Genomic DNA, 13,918 nt, shown 5'->3' with positions numbered 1-13,918 from the left:
AAGCAATGTCTTGCTTCCCGTGGCATTTTACACTGTCTCTTTTACTCTAACTCTGTCCAGATGAATATTCTTGCTCTCACAAGTGTTGGCCCTCTCTCTTTTTGTAGCACTTTCTGGCAGTCTCTCAATCTGTCCGGGAATGATCTCTTGGTTCCTTCGTTTCCTTGCTCGTCTTCGCCCTCTAAATCTAAGTATGAGTGTGTACGTGAACAGACTAACGACTCTCTAACTTATTCTATGATATATCTGATAACTCTTTTACAATGGTGGCCTTCGGTATTTATAGAGCTCAAGGTGGAGCAACCTTTCTCTCTAATGATTGTAATTATGGGCAGTTATTAAATCTTCTGCTTTGATGCGCCAATTAATGGTCACCGAAAGTTGAGTGTACTTACTATGTGGCTTTAACGACTTGTCAACTAAATTTGGATTCAACTGTCATCAGTTTTCCATCCCATCATGACTTATTATGTTGTCACCTTGATGCGCAGTCTTTATATGGCCACCTCTTTAAGAAGCTTCTTACGATCGAATACGATTGCAGTCTTCAAGCGCATGGATGCCTAATTCCTTTGGATTGCAATTTCCCTTCCGGCAACGCATTTTTCCTGCAGAAAATAAGTAAATTAACTGCTTTTATGCGATGGGCACATGCGATCACAATTTCTTCAGTTTAGCGCTTTTGGACATGATATTGTTTATTTTTACCGTCGCATTCTCTCATTTTTTTTTTACTTATTTGCACTGTAATAACATGTATTTCTACCCGTTATCACACCCCCAAATTTAAAACAATGCTTGTCCTCAAGCATAAACTAAAGATTTTCTTTAAAAAGTCAACCGCTTTTACCCTACCTAGATTTCTCAAAGTGCCTTATTCGAATTTAATGAACCAATGCCTTATTAATTTCTATGCTGATCCCTTCCTAAAATATTTCTAAATTTTAGGGACCGCAAGTTTAACCTTAAAAAAAAAAGCTTTACTCGTTTCCTGATCATTGTATGATTTATTTCAAAACTTTCTCCAACCGGGTGTTTCCAAATGATTTTTATCCTTGCGCAATATGGATATTCTTTTTGTGATCTTACGCTGATTCAGGTGTCTAGCATCATTTTGGCTTGCCCCCACGGGTGTCATGCGAGCATCCAACTATGGGCAAGGTGCTCTTTCTTAGTCTAAACTCATGCTCATTTCTTTATTTGGCAGCGGAGTTGCGATCACTTGATTTATGCGTTGATCACGATTCCTACCTTCGTTTTGGATTGCCCCTACAAGTGTCACGTGGACATCCAACTACCGAGCAGGATATGATCTCAATGTTATATATTTTTTTAATTGAAATTCTAAAAGTAGTAAGGTTGAAAATAAATACTAGCACCCCCGAATTCATACACAGCAATGTCCTCATTACTGATAGACGAAATAACTCATGCAATGCTCTTAGGAAATTTCGTAAAAATCGTTTTGAAAGAAAGCTGGTGGACCACTAACTTTTAGAAATGTTTCATGAATTGACTGTCCTGAAATTAATTTAACTCTAGTACATTCAGTAAGAAATAAAGGCATGAATTTCATCATTGAAATCATAATTGGTACGAGGAAGAATGTGGTGACTAAATAAAGTAATCAAAATTTCAATAATTGCATCAAACTAAAGAGGATGCGATAATAAAATTAGCAATATTAAAATGAGATGCGAGAAGTGCAAAATTTTAAATAAATGAGTCAAAGAAAGATACAACCCCTAAATTTGCTCTATTGCCTGCATCATCTGTGATCGCTTCCTTGCTTGTGGTAGGCCGATTCCTCGATTGCGATGTGCTGGTCGAACTGGTCGCATGTTTTTAGGTTATCGTGTAGCTCCACCGAAATCGTTCACTACGATCATTGCTAAATATTAAGAGGGTAAAAAGTATGAAAGACAAAGTTGATAATTTTAAAGAGTAGTGGTTGTACAAAAAGGTAATGTAAGTCCATGAAAGAAAGATATCAAAAGGATACTAAAAAAATGCGTCCCTGATGCGTTTATGTTGTATATCAATGCAGGGACCGCTTATTTCTTCTTCATACAAGATTCTTTAGGTCCATAGAGGTTTTCTCGCGATGAAAGTATCCTCCGTGATACATCTATACTCTTTGCCTGTTGACCTTGAATGCGCTGGTCCCTTCTTCATTAGGTAATTCGACTGCACCGTGCGAGAATACTTCTTTAATTAAATGGGCTGAACCAACATGACAAACAACCGTGCGTACAAAGAATTGAATAGCAAGACCTTCTGACCAATCTGAAGATTCTTTTCGCATAGTCGTTTGTCATGCCAATGCTTTGTACGCTCTTTATAAATCTTGCCATTTTCATATGCATGAAGTCTCCATTCATCTAGCTCGAGCAACTGAAGTTTTCTCTCCCCCCATGCGGTCCTCATATCAAAATTGATCTTCTTCATTGCCCATAGCGCCTTGTGCTCTAATTCCAGCGATAAATGACATGCCTTCCCAAACACTAGCGCATATGGGGACATGCCTATAGGTTTTTTATAGGCAGTCCTATATGCCCACAAGGCATCGTCAAGCTTCATGGCCCAATCCTTGCGTGAGGGATTCACCACCTTTTCTAGAATCAGCTTTATTTCCCTATTAGACACCTCGGCTTGGCTGTTTGTCTGGGGGTGGTATGTGGTGGCGACCTTATGATGGACATTGTACTTGAGCAGCAGTTTGTTAATGATGCCATTGACAAAGTGGGAGCCTTCATCACTTATTATTGCACGTGGGGTGCTAAAACGAGTGAAGTTGTTTTTTCGCAAGAATCTGGAGACTGTCGCCGCATTGCTTGCGACGCATGATACCGCTTCAATCCACTTGGAGACATAATCGACGACCTATAGAATATACTTGTGACCATTTGATGGTGGAAATGGTCCCATGAAGTCTATGCCCCACATGTCGAAGAGTTCCAATTCTAATATAATATTCATGGGCATTGTATTCTTCCATGAAATGTTTCCCGTGCGTTGACACTTGTCGTATTTCATAGAATGGTTTTGCACATCCTTGAATAGAGTCAGCCAATAATACCCGCTTTGTAACACTTTTGCTGCAATGTGTTGACCTCCGAAATGTCTGCCATAGGGTGGGTCATGGCACTGGGAAAGTATGCATTGATAAGTAGTCTCTGGCACACATAGTCGCAAGATTTGGTCTGACCCCCTCTTGTAAAGATTCGGCTCGTCCCAATAGTAGGATTTACATTCATGCATAAGCTGCCTCTTTTGGTGGGCTGTGTAATTTTCTAGAAATTGCTCATAGACCAAGTAATTGACAACATCTGCATACCATGCTAATTATTCAAGTTTGAACAGTTACTCATCTGAAAAGGATGCATTCACCTCCGACGGAATGCGGTCTACTTTCGGATTCTCTAATCTCGATAAGTGGTTAGCAACCTGGTTCTCCGTCCCCTTGCAGTCAATTATTTCCATGTTGATTCTTGGAGAAGGAGAACCCATCGGATTAGCCTCGACTTTGCATCTTTTTGGTCATTAAATATATGATTTCCGAGTGGCCGGTGTGAACTATCACTTTGGATCCCAGTAAATAAGCTCTGAATTTTTCAAGTGTAAAGATCACCACAAGAAGCTGCTTCTCTATGGTTGTGTAGTTTGCCTGGGCAGAGTTCAATGTTCTGCTTGCATATGTGATGGGGTGTAGCATTGTATTTTCCTTCTGTGCTAACACTGCCCCCATCGCATAACTGCTGGCATCACACATTAGCTCGAACTGCTTTGCCCAGTTAGGTACGATCAAAATAGGCGTGATAATTAATGTGTTCTTCAGTATGTTGAATGCGTTAAGGCATTGTGTATCAAAGTTAAAAGTTTTGTCGGCCTCTAGCAACACACTCAATAGTCAAGCTATCTTCGAAAAGTCCTTCACAAAATGATGGTAGAATCCTGCATGTCCCAAGAAATTCCTTACAGCCTTCACATTTGCTGGAGGTGGAATTTTTTCGATGGCCTCAATTTTTGCTTTATCCGCCTCCTGCCCTTCCTTGGAAACCTTGTGCCCGAGCACAATTTTTTCGTTCACCATGAAGTGGCATTTCTCCCAATTCAGCACAAGATTTGTATCTTCGCATCTCCTTAATATCTTCTCCAAGTTTTTCAAATAGACCTCATACGTTTGCCCGTAAACTGAGAAGTCGTCCATAAAATTCTTTACTGAATCTTCGAGATACTCAGACAAGATTGCCATCATGTACCTCTGAAATGTGCTCGGCACATTGCATAATCCAAACAGCATGCGGCGAAAAGAAAACGTTCCATATGGGCAGGTGAATGTGGTCTTTGCTTGGTCTTTAGGTGTGATCATTATTTAGTTGTAACCCGCATATCCGTCAAGAAAACATAAGTAATCATTTCCTGCTAGGCGGTCTAGCATCTGGTCAATAAAAGGCAAAGGGAAATGGTCCTCCGTCACCACATTAAACTTTTGTTAGTCCATACAAATCCACCAACCAATGACGGTCCTCATTGGTATTAACTCATTGTTTGCATTCAGGACTACCGTCATTCCTCCCTTCTTGGGAACACATTGCACGAGGCTAACCCACGTGCTATCGACGATTGGGTATATGATGCCTGCGTCCAACCATTTAATGATCTTCTTTTTTATAACCTCCTTCAACGCAGGGTTCAGTCTGCATTGAGGTTTGATAGACCCTTTTTGGTTTTCTTCGAGACGTATTATGTGCATGCAGTATGTTGGGCTAATTCCTTTTATATCTGCTAGTGTCCACCCACTTGCTTTTATGTATTTCTTCAGGATGCTGAGCCGCGCATTTTCTTGTTCTTCTTGTAGCGCAGAGGAAATTATCACCGGCAAGGTTTCATTTTGCCCAAGGAAAACATACTTTAGATGACTTGGCAGAGTTTTCATTTCCACGGTAGGTGGTTGTTCTAAGGAAGGTTTTTGTGTTTCTCTCTCTTCATTTAAATTCAATTTTCTTCTTTGTTTGCTGTTTTCGTGATCACATGGCAGGTTTCTATGGATGCAGTTGCATCCTCTCTTTCATCTTCTTCTTCGGACTCCACTTCTTCATTACAACTGTGTGCATTGTCAGAATCGGATAAGTCTTCATCTTCTAGATACTTCATCGCTTTGATAATGTTAAACCTGAGCTTCTTCCCATTTATACTCATCATGATCTCTCCTTTGTGTACATCAATTTGAGCACGACCAGTAGATAAAAATGGTCGTCCCAATATGATGGGTACATCTTTATCCGCCTCATAATCAAGAATGATGAAGCCTACCGGTAAAATGAATTTATCCATTGTGACCAGGACATCCTTCAACTTTCCCTTAGGGTGAACTAGGGACCTGTTCATAAGCTAGAGAGTCACCGTTATGGGCGTCAGCTGCCCCACATTCAACTGTTTGAAGATTGAAAGGGGCATTAAATCTATATTGGCCCCAAGGTCGCATAGCGCTTGACTGATATAGATCTCGCCAATTGAGCAGAGTATCGTGAAGCTTTCTGGGTCGTGCATCTTCGGTGGGATTATGGGGTTTGACTTTTGCGTTAACGCCACCATTGCGAACTTTCCCATGCTTCTTTTCTTTGACACCATGTCTTTAAAAAACTTAGCATATTTCGACATTTGTTTTATTGCTTCTACAAAAGGAATATTGATGTGTAACTGTTTTAACATTTCCATGAAGTGATGATACTGAGCTTCATCATTTTGCTTCTTCTTCAGTCTTTATGGGAATGGTGGTAGTTGTACTTTCACTGTTCCGTGTTCTATAGGCTTAGAGGTGGACGCAACTTCTGGTTCCATTGTCTTAGGCTCTTCTGATTCATTTTGCGTCAATGGGTTCTTGGATTCCATCACTATTGGATTGGTCCTACTCGGCTCCTTCTTTTCTTCCGCTATCGTCTTTCCACTTCGCAAGGTCACTACTTGACATTGCTCCTTTCCCGTGTTCTCCGGGTTGTGTGGGAGCTCAGTTGAGCTCGGTAACGTCTCTTGTAGTCTATTTTTCAGCTCTTCTACAATCTATCCTATTTGAAGTTTGAGATTGCGGATGGAGGTCGCCTGGTTCTGGAGGACCATCTCATTCTTTTCAATGTACTGTTTTAGTAGGTTTTCTAGAGAGGATGATGGCAGTGGTGCTGCGAGCTGCTGGCTTGATTTTGCAGTTGACCGTTCGTTCGCTGGAAAAATCCTGGCGGTTCTTCTTTTTACGCCAAAGGTTGATAACTCTGTTGTTGGTTATTTTTCCAAGCAAAATTGGGGTGGTTTCTCCACCTGGGATTGTATGTATTAGAGAAAGGGTTTTTCTTTACGAAGTATACTGACTATGGGTTCCTTGGACATTCTTCAATCGGATATGATTCTCCACAAGTAGCATAACTCATGGTCGTCTGTTCAATTGTGTTGACCTGCCCTCTTTGCGTTCGAGGGTTGTTGATTATGATGCCCTGTAACAGATTAATCATCGCATTCATTTGATTCTGTAGAGATGCGATGACCTCATTGTTTGCGTTACCTTCTTGAATTTTTATTCGTTGATCGCTTTCCTGTCAATCTTCATGATTCTTTGATATGCGATCAATGATATTCTTTGCCTCATCATAAGTTTTGTCAAGCAAACCACCAGCTGCTGCCACATTGGCAGCTAGCTGTCTGCGATGCAGGATTTAAGCCATGGTAGATTATCTCCATCTAATGGCAGTCTGGTAATCCATTGTGCGAACAATCTCTTAAACCTCGCCCACGCGTTGCTGAACGATTCATCTATTTCCTGTTCAAAAATTGTTATTAACTTCCTCTTTCTTGCATTCTCTGTAGGAGGGAAGTATTTCTTCGTGAACTTCTCTACAACCTGTTCCCACGAAGTTATCTCCTCTGGTTCGAGGGAATATGCCCATTTTCTTGCTTGATCGCATAACGAAAATGGGAAAAGCGTGAGTCGAACTTCTTCCACAGAGATATTTGGGAGCACAAAAGTGTTACAGATTTCAATAAAACTCCGGAGATGGATGTTGGATCCTTGCCACGCCTTTCACCAAACTGTCTGGCTGTCTGAATCATTTGTAACATAACCGGCTTCATCTCAAACCTTGATTTGTCCAAAGCTAGCCTCATGATTCCTGAGGAGAAATCATATAGGTTAGGTGGCGCATAGTCCCTGATGGGTCTATTGCGGTCGTTCGCCAAGAGAATGGGGTTTTCCATGATGTTGTTTGCATTTGTGGCTCTTTCTTCCAGTTGTTCCACCATTCTGGGATTTCTTTCTTGTTGTTGTTAGTGGTTGTTTCTTTGTCTTCTTTAGAACGTTCTTTCGATCTCTGGGTCGTAGTTGGGCTCAAGAACGTGTCCTTCGATCATGCGACGCCTGCTGCTTCCCTTACCAAAGGAATGGCAGTGTAAAGAGGTCAAAAGCTGCAAGGAAAATAAAAAAGGTTTACTGTTAGCGCAATATGTACTGCTGTAGTCCCGACAACGGTGCCAAAAACTTGATGCGTTGTTAATTGAGATGCGATTATGGAGTGAGTTTGCGGTGATGTGTTATGGGTTGTACATGCAAGTTTTCCTAATAAGACCCAAGTATAAGCCTCACTAGATTTCCTGTTAAGTATAGGGTCGAACACAGGAACTACTGAGTAAATATGCGACAGTTACTTTGATTCACTTGTGGTGGTGAAAACAAATAAGTTGGATAGTTTTTTGATTAAGAATATTTCCTATGCGACGGAGTTCGAATGAAGAGTTGATGGAATCGAGAATTACAATGATTATAGATGAACAGGTAGAGAAGGGGTTTAGCTAACACTTCCTAAGATTACATACAAGTTATGCGATCATACTACACACAAACAACAACATGTCATCTCTCAATGCAAATGCCATAATTCCTGTTTCTAGGACGCATCGATGTATACAAAAAAGTCGATAGGACTTATGTCTAAGCCTCTATTCTTGCCTATGCGATGATGAATGTTGTACATATAAAACAAGGTGACCACATACAATCATATCCTATTTCTAGGGAGCATGCGATGTGTAAGTAGCAATAGAACTAGATTCTAATCCGACTCTCTCAAGTCTAGATTCTATCTTTAGACTACTCTCTCAAGCCTAGATTCTAATCCGACTCTCTCAAGTCTAGATTCTATCTTTAGGCTACTCTCTCAAGTATCTCTAAAGGGTGAAAGACGCATACATAAGACAAGATGATCGCATAAAGTGTAAATCTTATGTCATGCTAGCTAAGTACTTCTGAACCCATTCGAAAATTTAGTTACTCATGTGAATTGTGGAGAGATTGAACATAGATTGAAATGAGATTTCCATTTTCTATAAATAAAGTGCTAAATACAAAATAACAAATGAAATTTAGAGATAAGAAGCCCGGTACTTGCTTCTTGTGGCCTTTTATACTTTCTTTTTCACTCCAACTCTGTCCAGATGAATATTCTTGCTCTCCCAAGTGTTGGCTTTCTCTCCCTTTGTAGTGCTTTCCGACAGTCTATCGATCTGTCTGAGAATGATCTTTCGGTTTCTTCGTTTCCTTGCTCATCTTCATCCTCTGAATCTAAGTATGAGTATGTATATGAACAGACTAACGGATCTTTAACTTATTCTGTGATATATCTGATAACCCTTTTACAACTTCGGTATTTATAGAGCTCAAGGTGGAGCAACCTTTCTCTCTAATGATTGCAATGATGGGCGGTTATTAAATCTCCTACTTTGATGCGCCGATTAATAGTCATCGAAAGTTGAGTGTACTTACTACAATGTGGCTTTAACGGCTTGTAACCTAAATTCAGATTCGATCGTCATTAGCTTTTCGTACCATCATGATTTATTATGCTATCACCTTGATGTGCAGTCTTTATGTGACCACCTCTTTAAGAAGCTTCTTACGATCGCATACGATCGCATAACTTTGCAATCACAATCTTCAATCGCGTGGACCCCTAATTCCTTTGGATCGCAATTTCCCTTGCGTCAACGCATTTTTCCTGCACAAAATAAGTAAATTAATTGCTTTTATGTGATGGGCGCATGCGATCGCAATTTCTTCAGTTTAGCGCTTTTGGACATGATATTGTTTATTTTTACCATCGCATTTTCTCATTGTTTCACTTATTTGCGCTGTAATAACGTGTATTTCCACCCGTTATCAAGTGTTTATAGTAAGTGGGTGAAGGGTGTGTGTCAACACATCCTCGATCTCCTACATTGGTTCGCACCGTGAGATCATTCTTGCACTCCCTCGTGGCGCCCTGGGAACGTCCCTTTTAGATGGGTTTTGTGTAACTGGTCAATATCAAGGTGAACTCCAGAAATTAATTGGGTCACTTTAGTTTTTGCCCCAATTGGATTTTTTTCCTCCGGATTAGCTACTTAGGGCGAAACTCTAAGTCCTAAAATGTCGGGTCACACTCATGGGAAATTGTTAAGTAAGTTAATGATTTCTTGACCAAATCAATGATGCCTAGTTTTTATAGAAGCAAGAGTTGTTCTGGTATTAATGGCTGGTTAGGAATGTCTCAATTCAGAGGAGGGATAAATTGACCACCCTTCAACGACTTTTGTCCAAAACTTTTGAAGCGTCATTGCAAAACTAGATGTCACACGGGGTTCATTTCAGATTTGCTAAACCGTATTGGATGTTGTATATTTTTCAACGAGTATTTGTTTAAAAACCTAACGTAGGTCAATGTATTTCTTTTTCAGCAACATGTTTGATTTTCCATTAAATGCTTCTAGCTTGACCGATTTCATACAGTTGAAAGAGTCTATTAAAACGTATTTTGTTGTAAACTACCTCGAGTTTGTCATGGTAGAGGAGTGCCCTCAAGTCCCGACCCTTAATGCACCACGAAGTGTTCATAATGCATATGAGGTGTGGATGAAGGCTAATTCATTGGCCCAACTTTACATATTGGCTAGTATACTGGATGCTTTGTCCAAAAGGGTTGAAAACATGGTCATTGCACATAAGATCATGGTCTCGTTTCAAGAATTGTTTGAACGTCAGTTCTTACTTTTAAAGGGATGGATAACAAAGAAACCAGTAGTGTCAATTCCCAAGAAATGTGGACTTCTAAAGAGTTTAGAAGAAAACTCCTTGCCGGTGTGTGAATCATGCCATGAAGGCAAAATGACCAAACGACTTTTTATTGGAAAAGGTTACAGAGCCAAGGAAACCTTGGAGTTTATACATTCAGACCTCTATGGTTCGAGAGCTCATGGTGGGTATGAATATTTCATCTCTTTCATAAATGATTATTCAAGGTACGGGTATCTCTACCTAATGGAATGTAAGTCTAAAGCCCTCGATAAGTTTAAGGAGTATAAGACTAAAGTTGAAAACTTGTTAGGTAAGAAGATAAAAACACTACGATCCGATCATGGTAGAGAGTATATGGACCTCCAATTCCAAAACTATATGATAGAACATGGAATTACGTCCCAACTCTCGGCACCAGATACACCTTAACAGAATGGTGTATCATAAAGGAGAAATAGAACCCTGTTCGACATGGTTTGTTGTAGGATGAGTTATGCTTATCTTCCAGACTCGTTTTGGGGATTTGCAGTGGAGACTGCATGTTACATTATGAACAAGGTCCCTCGAAATGTGTTTCTAAAACACTTTTTGAGCTGTGGAGAGGCCGTAAAGGTAGTTTATTTCACTTAAGAATTTGGGGATGTCTGGCCCACGTGCTTGTGGCTAACCCTAAAAAGTTGGAATCGCGTTCGAAAGTTTACCTCTTTGTAGGCTACTGATGACATGCAAAAATGGATGTCATCTTAGGCCTTTTATTTAGAATTATGAGGGTTGTAAAGCATAATATGCGGCAATTATGTTAGAAATTCATGAGAAAATGAGTTTGCGGAGTTCAGCATTAACAATCTTGGCTAACCCATTATTATCCATTCAATTGTCTATTTTTGTAGCTAACGCAGGAAGTGGACACAAACGCGGAAGCCGGGCTACCGCATAGATGACCGCATGTGAAGAAACCTACCATCGCAAAGGCGAACGCATACGATGAATGCATGGGTGTTGCGGTAATCAGTCACAAGCGTCCATCGCATAGGAGTTGCGATCGTCAAGCGATTGCGGTCATCGTGTAGAAGTTATGGTAATCAAGCGAATGCAATCATTTCAAGATTGCAGCTACACGATAACGCATAATAGTGGGATCACCACAAGGTTGGTGGAATGGAAGCATCAACGCATATCTCAGGAAAATCAAAAGATGTTGACATTTCACCTACCACGCCGTTAGTAGCAGAGATTCAGAAAAAGGACAACGCATCACGAATGTTAGAATCAGAGCAGTCCATTAATGCTGTCAGCGATCAAACTCTATAAATAAAAGTTACTGAGCAGAATTTCAATGGATCCAAGGTTTTTCGCCTGAGGCTCGCCTTAGGGCGGATCCCTGTGATCTAGACTAACGCATGAGAAAGAAGCTTGAGAGTTCTTCATCTGCTTCATCGATTCCGAGTGACGACCGGAGCCTTCGACCACTCATCCAAGCTAGATCTCGAGAGAGTCAGCTCTACCACTCATCCATGGCACCACCGGCAGCCTTGACACACATCCGCTAGAAGCAAGACATTGCTTCCAGCTGGTTCTTTTATTTTCTCTTCTTTTCTTATATTGTATTGTATTACATTTTGGGATTACGGAATTAATATATTATGTTTTCAATGCATTTCTATGTTTCCTTCGATTCCACCTCCATCTTTCTTTACTTAGCATCCATAACTTTCATTGCATCAGTTAGTGAGATTGCTTAAGTATCGCATACTTAGTCATATGGATTAGAAATATGAAGCATGTAGCAAACCATCGAGAGGTGTGCGTTGCATGAGTGTGTGAGAAAACCTTATTTGCTTAGTGCGAAGCTGTAGCAACGCCTGTCTATAGGCAGACGCAACGCTTGTCTATGAGTAAAGTCAGCAACAACTAACTGCCTGGGAGGGTAAGTGGTTGGACGCATCAAGCAATATAAGATATTGTTCACTAGAGATAGGAATAATCTTGCGTTAGCCAAGTTCATATGGTTACCTTGTCTTATGAGCGCATCATTCATCATTTAGGCATACTTGGAAGAGTAGTCTAAAATCCAAATCTAAGACGAGAGAGAGCAGATTAGAATGTATAAGCAAGAATGGGGAACTTAGGAATAAGCTCCGTTTTCTATCACATAGCGTATGCACCCTACGGAGAGGATATTGCATGCGTCCAGGAAGTAGGATATGGTGGCTGTATGTGGTCATCTCGACCCTTTTGCATACACATCGCATACGTCCTAGATTTAGGCTTTTAGTGTGTGTAGCATGATTGCATAGCTTGTGTTGGCTAAGGTTGCCCTTGTGGTCACTCTTAAGGGTTGCAATGAAGATATCTTCACATTTTATCGATTTTCCCATCCATTTATCTCACGCCAGCAGTTGTCGTGTCTCTACCTCTCACTTATACTTCTCATTGCATTGTCTGTTAGTTAGGAGTAGGAGCAGTGTTAGCATAAAAACCCATCCATCATTCTTTTATTCAACCGCTGCATACACATTACCGCATACGTCTAGCTACAAGTCCCTGAGTTCGACCTCAGATCACCCAAGAAACAACAAGTTTTTGGCGTCATTGCCGGGGCATTGGAAATTTTTAGTGCTGAATATTTTTGTGGTATTTTGCAGGACATATTTCTGTTGTACAGTTTGTTTACGCGAAAAGCAGGCTGATGGTGCATGAGTACTGGTACAGAGCCAGAATTTGACGCTGACCCAGAGATCGAGCGAATATTTCACACAAGAGCACGTCAGAACCGCACGAGGCGAAGAAGGAATATGGCAAACAACAATGATAGGCCCGAGGGAATCAGGGAATGAATCGGCCGGTGCAAGACCCAGTCTTTCTGGCCGCTGACCGGAACATTCCCATGAGAAACTATGCAGCGCCTAATTTATACGACTTCTCACCTGGTATCACAAGGCCTACAGTGGTGGAGAATGTAAGATTTGAAATTAAGTTGGTCATGCTCTAAATAATTCAGAATGCGGGTCAGTTTGGAGGTCTACAAGGAGAGGATCCGCATGTACATCGACCAGCTTTGTAGAGATGTGTAACACATTCTCCATCTCTGGAGTGACTCCAGAAGGCATAAGGCTATATCTCTTCCCGTATACACTTCGGGATGAAGCAAAGAGGTGGGCTCATTCGTTGGAGCCAAATGAAATCAATTCTTGGGATCAGTTGGTTGAACGGTTCATGAAGAAATTTTTCCCTCCCACTGTCAACGCAAGAAGACAACAAGAAGTTTTAAATTTTGAGCCAACGAAAAATGAGACTCTGAGCACCGCATGGGTGCGATTTAGAAGACTGGTGAAAAACTATCCGCATATTGGGATTCCCGATTCCGTTCTCATGGAGACCTTTTATAACGGTTTGGATAAAGCGACACAAGCTATTGTAGATGCCTCCGCGGCAGGAGGATTTATGGATAAGACGTACACTGAAGCAAAAGTCATCTTAGATCGCATCTCGCGAAATATGGATGACTGGGTTGATGATGGGTATGGAGGAAGAGGCTTAGAGCAAAGAAAAATGGAAAGCACCATTGTATCATCTAATACAATGACCACATTAGCCGCCCAAATGGCCGCAGTCACCTCGCTCCTCTAAACAATAGCCATAAATCAGGGAACTCTCTCCCGGGCTGCAGCGAAGGCTAATGTACTAACGCAAGTGGTAGCAATAAGCCGTGTACAGTGCGGAGAGGGTCATTCAATAAGCTATGCCCATGAAATCCACAGTCAGTATACTCTATCCAAAACAACCCATTTAGCAACACTTACAAACCAGGTTGGAGGAATCATC

This window comes from Benincasa hispida, chromosome 2 (genome assembly GCF_027475165.1).
Source record: "Benincasa hispida cultivar pf3 chromosome 2, pf3_genome.v1.1, whole genome shotgun sequence".
Taxonomy (NCBI): Eukaryota; Viridiplantae; Streptophyta; class Magnoliopsida; order Cucurbitales; family Cucurbitaceae; genus Benincasa; species Benincasa hispida.
Note: the sequence above shows the minus strand (reverse complement) of the source record.